This window comes from Boleophthalmus pectinirostris, unplaced genomic scaffold (genome assembly GCF_026225935.1).
Source record: "Boleophthalmus pectinirostris isolate CB_2022bp ecotype Guang Dong unplaced genomic scaffold, ASM2622593v1 HiC_scaffold_14, whole genome shotgun sequence".
Taxonomy (NCBI): domain Eukaryota; kingdom Metazoa; phylum Chordata; class Actinopteri; order Gobiiformes; family Gobiidae; genus Boleophthalmus; species Boleophthalmus pectinirostris.
In genome coordinates this window covers 19212633-19219698 of record NW_026571047.1, presented here as the reverse complement: position 1 = coordinate 19219698, position 7066 = coordinate 19212633, and positions in this window count along the sequence as shown.

Here is a 7066-nt window from a genome sequence, read left to right as displayed (position 1 = left end):
TGATAATTCAAACACAAATTAAAATTACTTGAAAACATCAATTTTTTTTCATACACATAATTTGAGACTTTTGCTGTCAAAAATAGCATTTAAGGGGCTAGAATTTCAAACTAGTATTTAATATTTAATTTGCATGATTATCGCAGAAGTAAATAAAGACACTGATATACAAAAGTTGGACAAAAATCCGTACTGCATAAAAATATTGTAGTATTGTTTTCCAGTGTACATTTTTGTCACAAAGGAGCACAGGTGTGATTATTTTAGAGGGTGCACGAGAGTTAAATATTCAGAACATGTTGAAAAGTACCTGTTGAAGTAACTGAACTTACACTTGAGTATTACAGACTTCCCTAAGCATACGTGCCAAATGAGGATGACCTCATTTGCCACATGTACAGTTGAGGTCTGAGCTTCTGTTGGTGAAGTGTGGGGGGTCGTCTGGGCTGCTCCTGATTGAACATCATCACTGCCAGGAATACCTCAGGGCTGTTGCATTGTGGGAAATCGTTTGATGGTGTCTCTCCCTGTTTGTGTGTGGTTAGATCCGCAGCAGGCAGCAACAATTGTGAGATCTGGAGTGAAAAGGCCAAGAGGAGGTGTGAACCAAAATCCAGGAAAGCATGTGAGCACGGATCCGGCAGGGAGCATGTTTGGAAAGTATTATGAGGACATACCTGCTGCATGTCCAGGAAGGTTGGAAGATAAATTGCCTCCTACACATCCTCTTTGCAATTTGAATGATGTTAATAATAAATTAAACACATGGGATACTGTCAAATTATTTTCGGTTTGTATTGTTGTGTTTCCAGAAAAAATTAATCTGGAAATCCTAATGAGCACTTAGGGACAGGAGACGTACAGGACAGGACCTTGAAACGTGTCTAGGATGTGAAATCATGTTTTTTATAGAATTTTGATATTACTTTGATAACAGCGATATTTTAAGTGTTTACGGTAAAACCCCACACAAACCAGTAATTAATCAGAGCATCAGTGTAAGACTTTTCCAGATGGTGCAGTCCCACTGTTCCTCTTAAAACAATAATAATGACATAAATGGTTCAAAGGTTTCTACTGAAGGTAACTTTAGTGTGTTGAACTGTAATACCTTTGATACAGACTAGTGCAAGCAGCTAACAAATTTGCTGATCACAATTTGGCCCTTGTCAAACTTAATAAGCCCATGTTACGCTGTTTTCTGATCTGTGTTATAATGTTGTTTCTCATCGAAAAACATACATGACAGTTGTGTTATGTTTCATTCACACATGTTTAACACAAATCCTGCATATTTAGAGTTCAGAGTTCTTCACTCTGTTCCACCTTATGATGTCATGTGGTAATACAGGAAGTGATTCACTGTGTTTTTAAACTCCATATACCATCATTAGAATCATCTGGGTACTATTAGCCTTGGAATTGCCAATCTCTGCTGAACTAAAAGTAAATGGGAGCTGTTAACTTGAAAACTACTCCTCCATGACATCACAATGTAGAACAGAGTATTTTGAGCTTTGGAGATGTAGATGACAGACTAATAGGGGTGTAACAATAACTAAAATATGGTGATATTGTATCGTCAAAGTTCTCACAATAATATCGTGGACCATCACAATATATCGAATTACAAGTCTCTTTGCTTAAATTAAGAGTTATGGTGCAGCAATAGGCAGAGAACTACATAGACCATGATCCTTTGCTCCATTTCAGTGCAGACTACATGAAGAAATAACAGTTCTAAGCACTTTTAAGTCTTAGTTCTTTGTATTAAGTCTTGTCAAGGCATTTTAAGAAGAAAAAGTGAATATTTGCCTCCACAAAATAGTGCAATAAATATTGTACCGTGAGATGTATATTGTGAAAATATTGTACCAAGAGATGGTACGATATGGATATCATTACATCCCTAATCATGAGCCTCCCACCATATCGTGAGCTTTCCCACAATATTGCAATAATTATCGTACCGTGAGATTCATACCGTGACAATATCATATCATGGGACTTGGATATCGTTAGTAGCCAGGCTGGCGCCACCTAGTGCCTCCGCTCAATATCATTTCTTTCCAGTGTCTAGATCAGGAATCAGCATATACGACTTCTGGTTCGCAAAAACCCTGAAAGTGCGAGTTCGGTCATCAGCCATTCAGCGAAGAGCCATACATTGTGTTGGCAACGATTCCCGAGATCGAAGATTTAAAGCCGGAACAAAGAGAATGTTTGGTGAATTTTATTAAGGGGAAAGACGTTATTGCCCTTCTTCCTAGAGAATTTGGGAAAAGCTTAATATACCAGTTAGTCCTGTTAGTGGCACATTACATACATCACGACCAAATAGCAGCAATTGGTTAAAAAAAAAAAGTACCCACCTACTGTCGAGCGAATGAATCCTAATGCTGTGAGGTCAAACAGTTTCCACAAAGTGAAACTGTCTGATGAATCAGGCTAGTAAATGAAACAAAACAGAACTCCATGTATGTTTGATTAGATTAACATTCTAATGTGGCTAAAAGCTGACAAGAGTTGATTTTGAAAATATATAAGACTTAAATCATGATTAAACAATGACTGATTTGAAACTATGATTTGGGTTTAAAGCAGTAAAAGCGTCCATCACAAGTGTATTGCACAGGAGCACATATTTATTTCTATGACATTGCTTATTCTGTTCAATAACATGTTTTATGCACCTGACTCATTTGTTTCGATTTCAGCTTAAAGTCAAGTGAAATTGTTCCATAAATAGTCAGAAGTACAAAATCTGGTTAGTTGGTTGTCTTTTCTTACATCATAGTAATTCTGACTACAATTGCAGTCACAGTGGAATTTCATAAACATGTAACCTTTAATAAAACACCAAGAGATAAACAGAGAAATCCGAGCTGTTTCCATGTTGTGATTTGCTTACAGATCTGCCACAGTTTCAAAGGCTGCTGCCCTCTCATCTGAGCTGCTCTTAAACCAGTTTTTGTACACAGAGCCTGACACAGTGGGAACAATGTGAACCTGTCAGTACAAAGTGAACCTGATACTTGTCACAAACTGAAGACGAGCCAATGAGCAAACTGCCAACTGCCACCACACTTCAAAGCAGGGAAAGAAAAGGGATTTCAAAAGCTTACATTGTGCAATATTTTTTGATTTTTAAAGATCCTAGATTATGTAAAATGGACTCTTATGAGATTTTAGCTGTGTTATAATGTTGTTACCGTCTCAGAAACATACCCACTGTTTTGCTTCATTCGCACGTTGAGTAATGCTTTATTATTAGTCTGTCAAAATGCTCTGTTCCACCCTGTCATGTCATGCAGTGGTAGTTTTGAAGTTAACAGCTACAATTTACCTTTGGTTCAGTAGAGATTGGCAATTCCAATTTTTGTGGAAGTGTGTGGAGTTTAAAAACACTTTGAAGCACTGTCTTTATTGCCACATGATATTACAAAGAACAGAGTGTTTTCTGTTTGAGAGAAGAACTCGGCCTAAATATGCAGAATTTGTGAGTTAAACTTGTGCGAATGAAACAAAACACAACTCCAGGTATGATCAGAAAATAGTGTAACATATAGCCTGATTCATGACCAGGTTTCACTTCGTGGAAACTGTCTGACCTCACAGCATTAGGATTCATTCACTCGACGGTAGGGGGGTACTTTTTTTATTTAAACAATCGCTGCTATTTGGTCATGACTTATGTAATGCGCTGCTAACGGGGATAACTGGTATATTAAGCTTTTCCAAAATCCTGTAGGAAGAAGGACAATAACGTCTTTGCCCTTGATAAATTCACCAAACATTCTCTTTGTTCCGGCTTTAAATCTTTGATCTCGAGAATCGTTGCCAGGACAGAATGTATGACTCACACTTCCGGGGTTTTTGCAAACTGTCTAATGTATTCCAATTCCTGACCTAGTCTCTGGAGAGAAATTAAATTGAGCAGAGGCACGAAGTGGCACCGGCTCAGCTATGTAATATGGGCCCTTTAAATCTATTTTGACAGAGTTTTGCTTAATAACATGCACAGATCATAGCGACACAGTACGGTGTTGCCCTGGATTCGACATGGTTAAGGACCAGTAGGCTTGAATTGCTGCAGTGGAAAATAAAATGACAAAGGCACTTACAGTACAGGGAATTTATTTGTGTTCAGGCCACTTGCAAATCTTCATTAGCCCTGACAAAGACTTCAAGTAGAAATATAACATGTAACCACAGGGTCGACAGTCAGAGGAGAGTGCAAAGTTACAAGCTGCACAAACTCTTTTGGTCAGTCATCATTCTCCTATAGAGCCATAAACCTCTGGCACAGTCTCACACATGAAATCATATCATGGACAAATTATGAAAAGTTTACACGCTTGTTCAAACAACGGCTTTTAACCAAACAAACCTGCACACATTAAACTAACAAATTCAGCCACATGAACTGTATTTATGTATATGGATGTGTTGACTGAAACCTTGCTTTGTCGTGAATGGGAATAAACGTTCAGGTAGAAGTGCCATGTGTTAGATATTCAGTTCCTGCACTGTACTGAGGCCTGCCACTGCCCACTAATTCTTCAATATATAGGTATAATATGTATAATACTCCCTACAACAGAAGCATAGCCAGACTGGACTGCACTAGATTGGAAAGGACAACACTATCACAATGTCTTGAGGGCTGAACTCCTTTTTATTTAATTTCTACTGCAGAAATAGAACCACGAGCCTCCTAAACTTCATCTCTACTTCACCATGACAAGTGTATTGCACAGGGGCACACATCTGTATCTATGGCATTGCCTCATCTGTTCAATGATCTGTTGTTTGCACTTTCCTCATATGTTTCGATTTAGTCTTAAAGCAGGTTGAAATGGTGCCATAAATTGTCAGAAGTACAAAATCTGGTTAACTGGTTTTCTTTTCTTACATCATAGACATCACAGTAATTCTGACAACAATTGTACAATCATATCATGTAGAAATTATGAAATGCTTACAGCCTGACCAAACAATGGCCTTTAACCAAACAAACTGAGCTGTACATGTGTAAACAGTCTACGGATGTGGTGACTGAGATCGAACGGGACTAGTTTCACTTATTGATTGACTGCATGAATGATGGCATTAATATACATAGTGTTTTATTGGCATGTACACCATTCATGACATCATCCGGTGCAGGGACTGAAAATACAGGAAAATATTGAATTTCGTGATAACCTGGCAGAAACATTAAGGTAGTTCTGACTAAGCCTATCTGAAGATCTGAAAATGGGTCCCTAGGTGCAGTACTGGCACCAATCCAAACACTGAACAGTGGGTCAGATGCAATGGATTTGCAAATGTCATTATGGCACTATAATGTGTACTTTAGTCTTGTGCTGTCAAGTGATTAAAAAAAAAAGAGAGATTAATTAATTATGTTCTGTAATTAATTAATCGAATTAATCTCTTTTTTAAATTTCACTTAAAAAATTGCTGAGAAAAGCCTCAAAGTTTGTATAGAGGATTTTTTTTAAGGGAAGTTAAAAAAAGCGACAGTCCTTTTTCAAATGTTGTTCATGAGTGATACCACCTTCCTCCTCCACAGCTCCCTCAGTAGAAACACCTCCTTCTGCCTCTTTACTCTAGAAATCACGCTTGTTTACATCCAGTGCGCGTTCAGAATTACTGTTGAAGTGACCTGTCTAGAAATAATTTAGCAACCGACACGTCAGTTTTTAGACCCTTCGTCTGCTTCAGTCGCACCGTCGCTGGAAGGAATCTCCAAGAATCACCTCAGTTTGTCTTCGCTCCTTTTCTCCTTCTCTTCTTCTTTCTGTGACCTCAAAAATGGACTTTCTTTGGCAACGAACTGGTTGTTGATTCTCGTCCACCATCGTGACAAACTTTGTGCAAATTGCGAGGAAGCGACAGTTTGAAAAAGCCTCGAAGAACCGCTGCATAAACCATGTTATCCCCACGCATAGGGAATTTGATTGACAACCCAACAGCCAATAGATAAAGAGGGAGCCTTGTTTTCAATTGGCTGATGTTTATCTGGCCTCACTACGTCCACAGTTGATAGATTTTCATTCTTTTTTTTTTTTTTTGGTCATCATAGTTACAAGGCTGCTGCGTTTCTGTAATGGTATTTTAAACTTTTACTGACAGTTTGAAACTAAAAAAAAAAAAAAATCCTCCATACAACCTTTAACTTGAGGTATTTTCATTTGAATTAATTATTACATTATGTTCATACTATCATTAACGTTTTTATATAAGTATCATCATTTTTATTACTATTACTAATCTGAATAAATAAACTCAACTTTACAACATATAAACCATAACCACTCTAGAGCCACATCAGCCCCTTTGACTTTATAATGTGTTTAATGCAGCTTTGCTCAAGTCTCCCAGAAACGAAACTTAAAACCTCATGGCTAATTTGCATAAACTAAGTGGAGAAAAGAAAAAAAAAAAAAAAAACGCTCTTGCGCACTGATGCGGTTCAGCTTCTACTAAAGGACTCGACTCAGTGGAATAAGAGTGTTCTTTCTGTGACAGAGGGATGTTGATGTTGATGCTGAAGGTGAGTCTGTTCTGTGTCGCGATGTTTTCAGAGATCAGACGTGTGCAGGTTTATCGCAAATGTGGCGAGAATGGGAATGAAAATAAAACATTTTTGCGGGAGCGAGCAGAGCAGGACTGCACAGTGCGGGACTGTGTCCTAACAACACATAAAAACAGATTTTATAACAAGGCAACTTGCATACAGAAGCAGTAAAGTTAGAGATTAAAAATAAGATTAACGCGATTAAAAAACATAACGCTCTAAATATGACTGTAATTAATTAATCGCAGTCTAAAAACAACATTACATTATTATTACTACATAAAGCATGTTTTGCAGTGAAGCTAATTTGAGGGGCCTATGTCATCAGAGGTATAATACTCCCTACAACAGCATTGAGCATTGAAATTGCCAGAATGAGTCTAGTGTCATTTGAAAGATCAATTACTACAACCAACAGTATTTCTCTATGCAATTACTACAAGCTTCACCAATTTGCAGATAAGGTCACATGTTGATAAA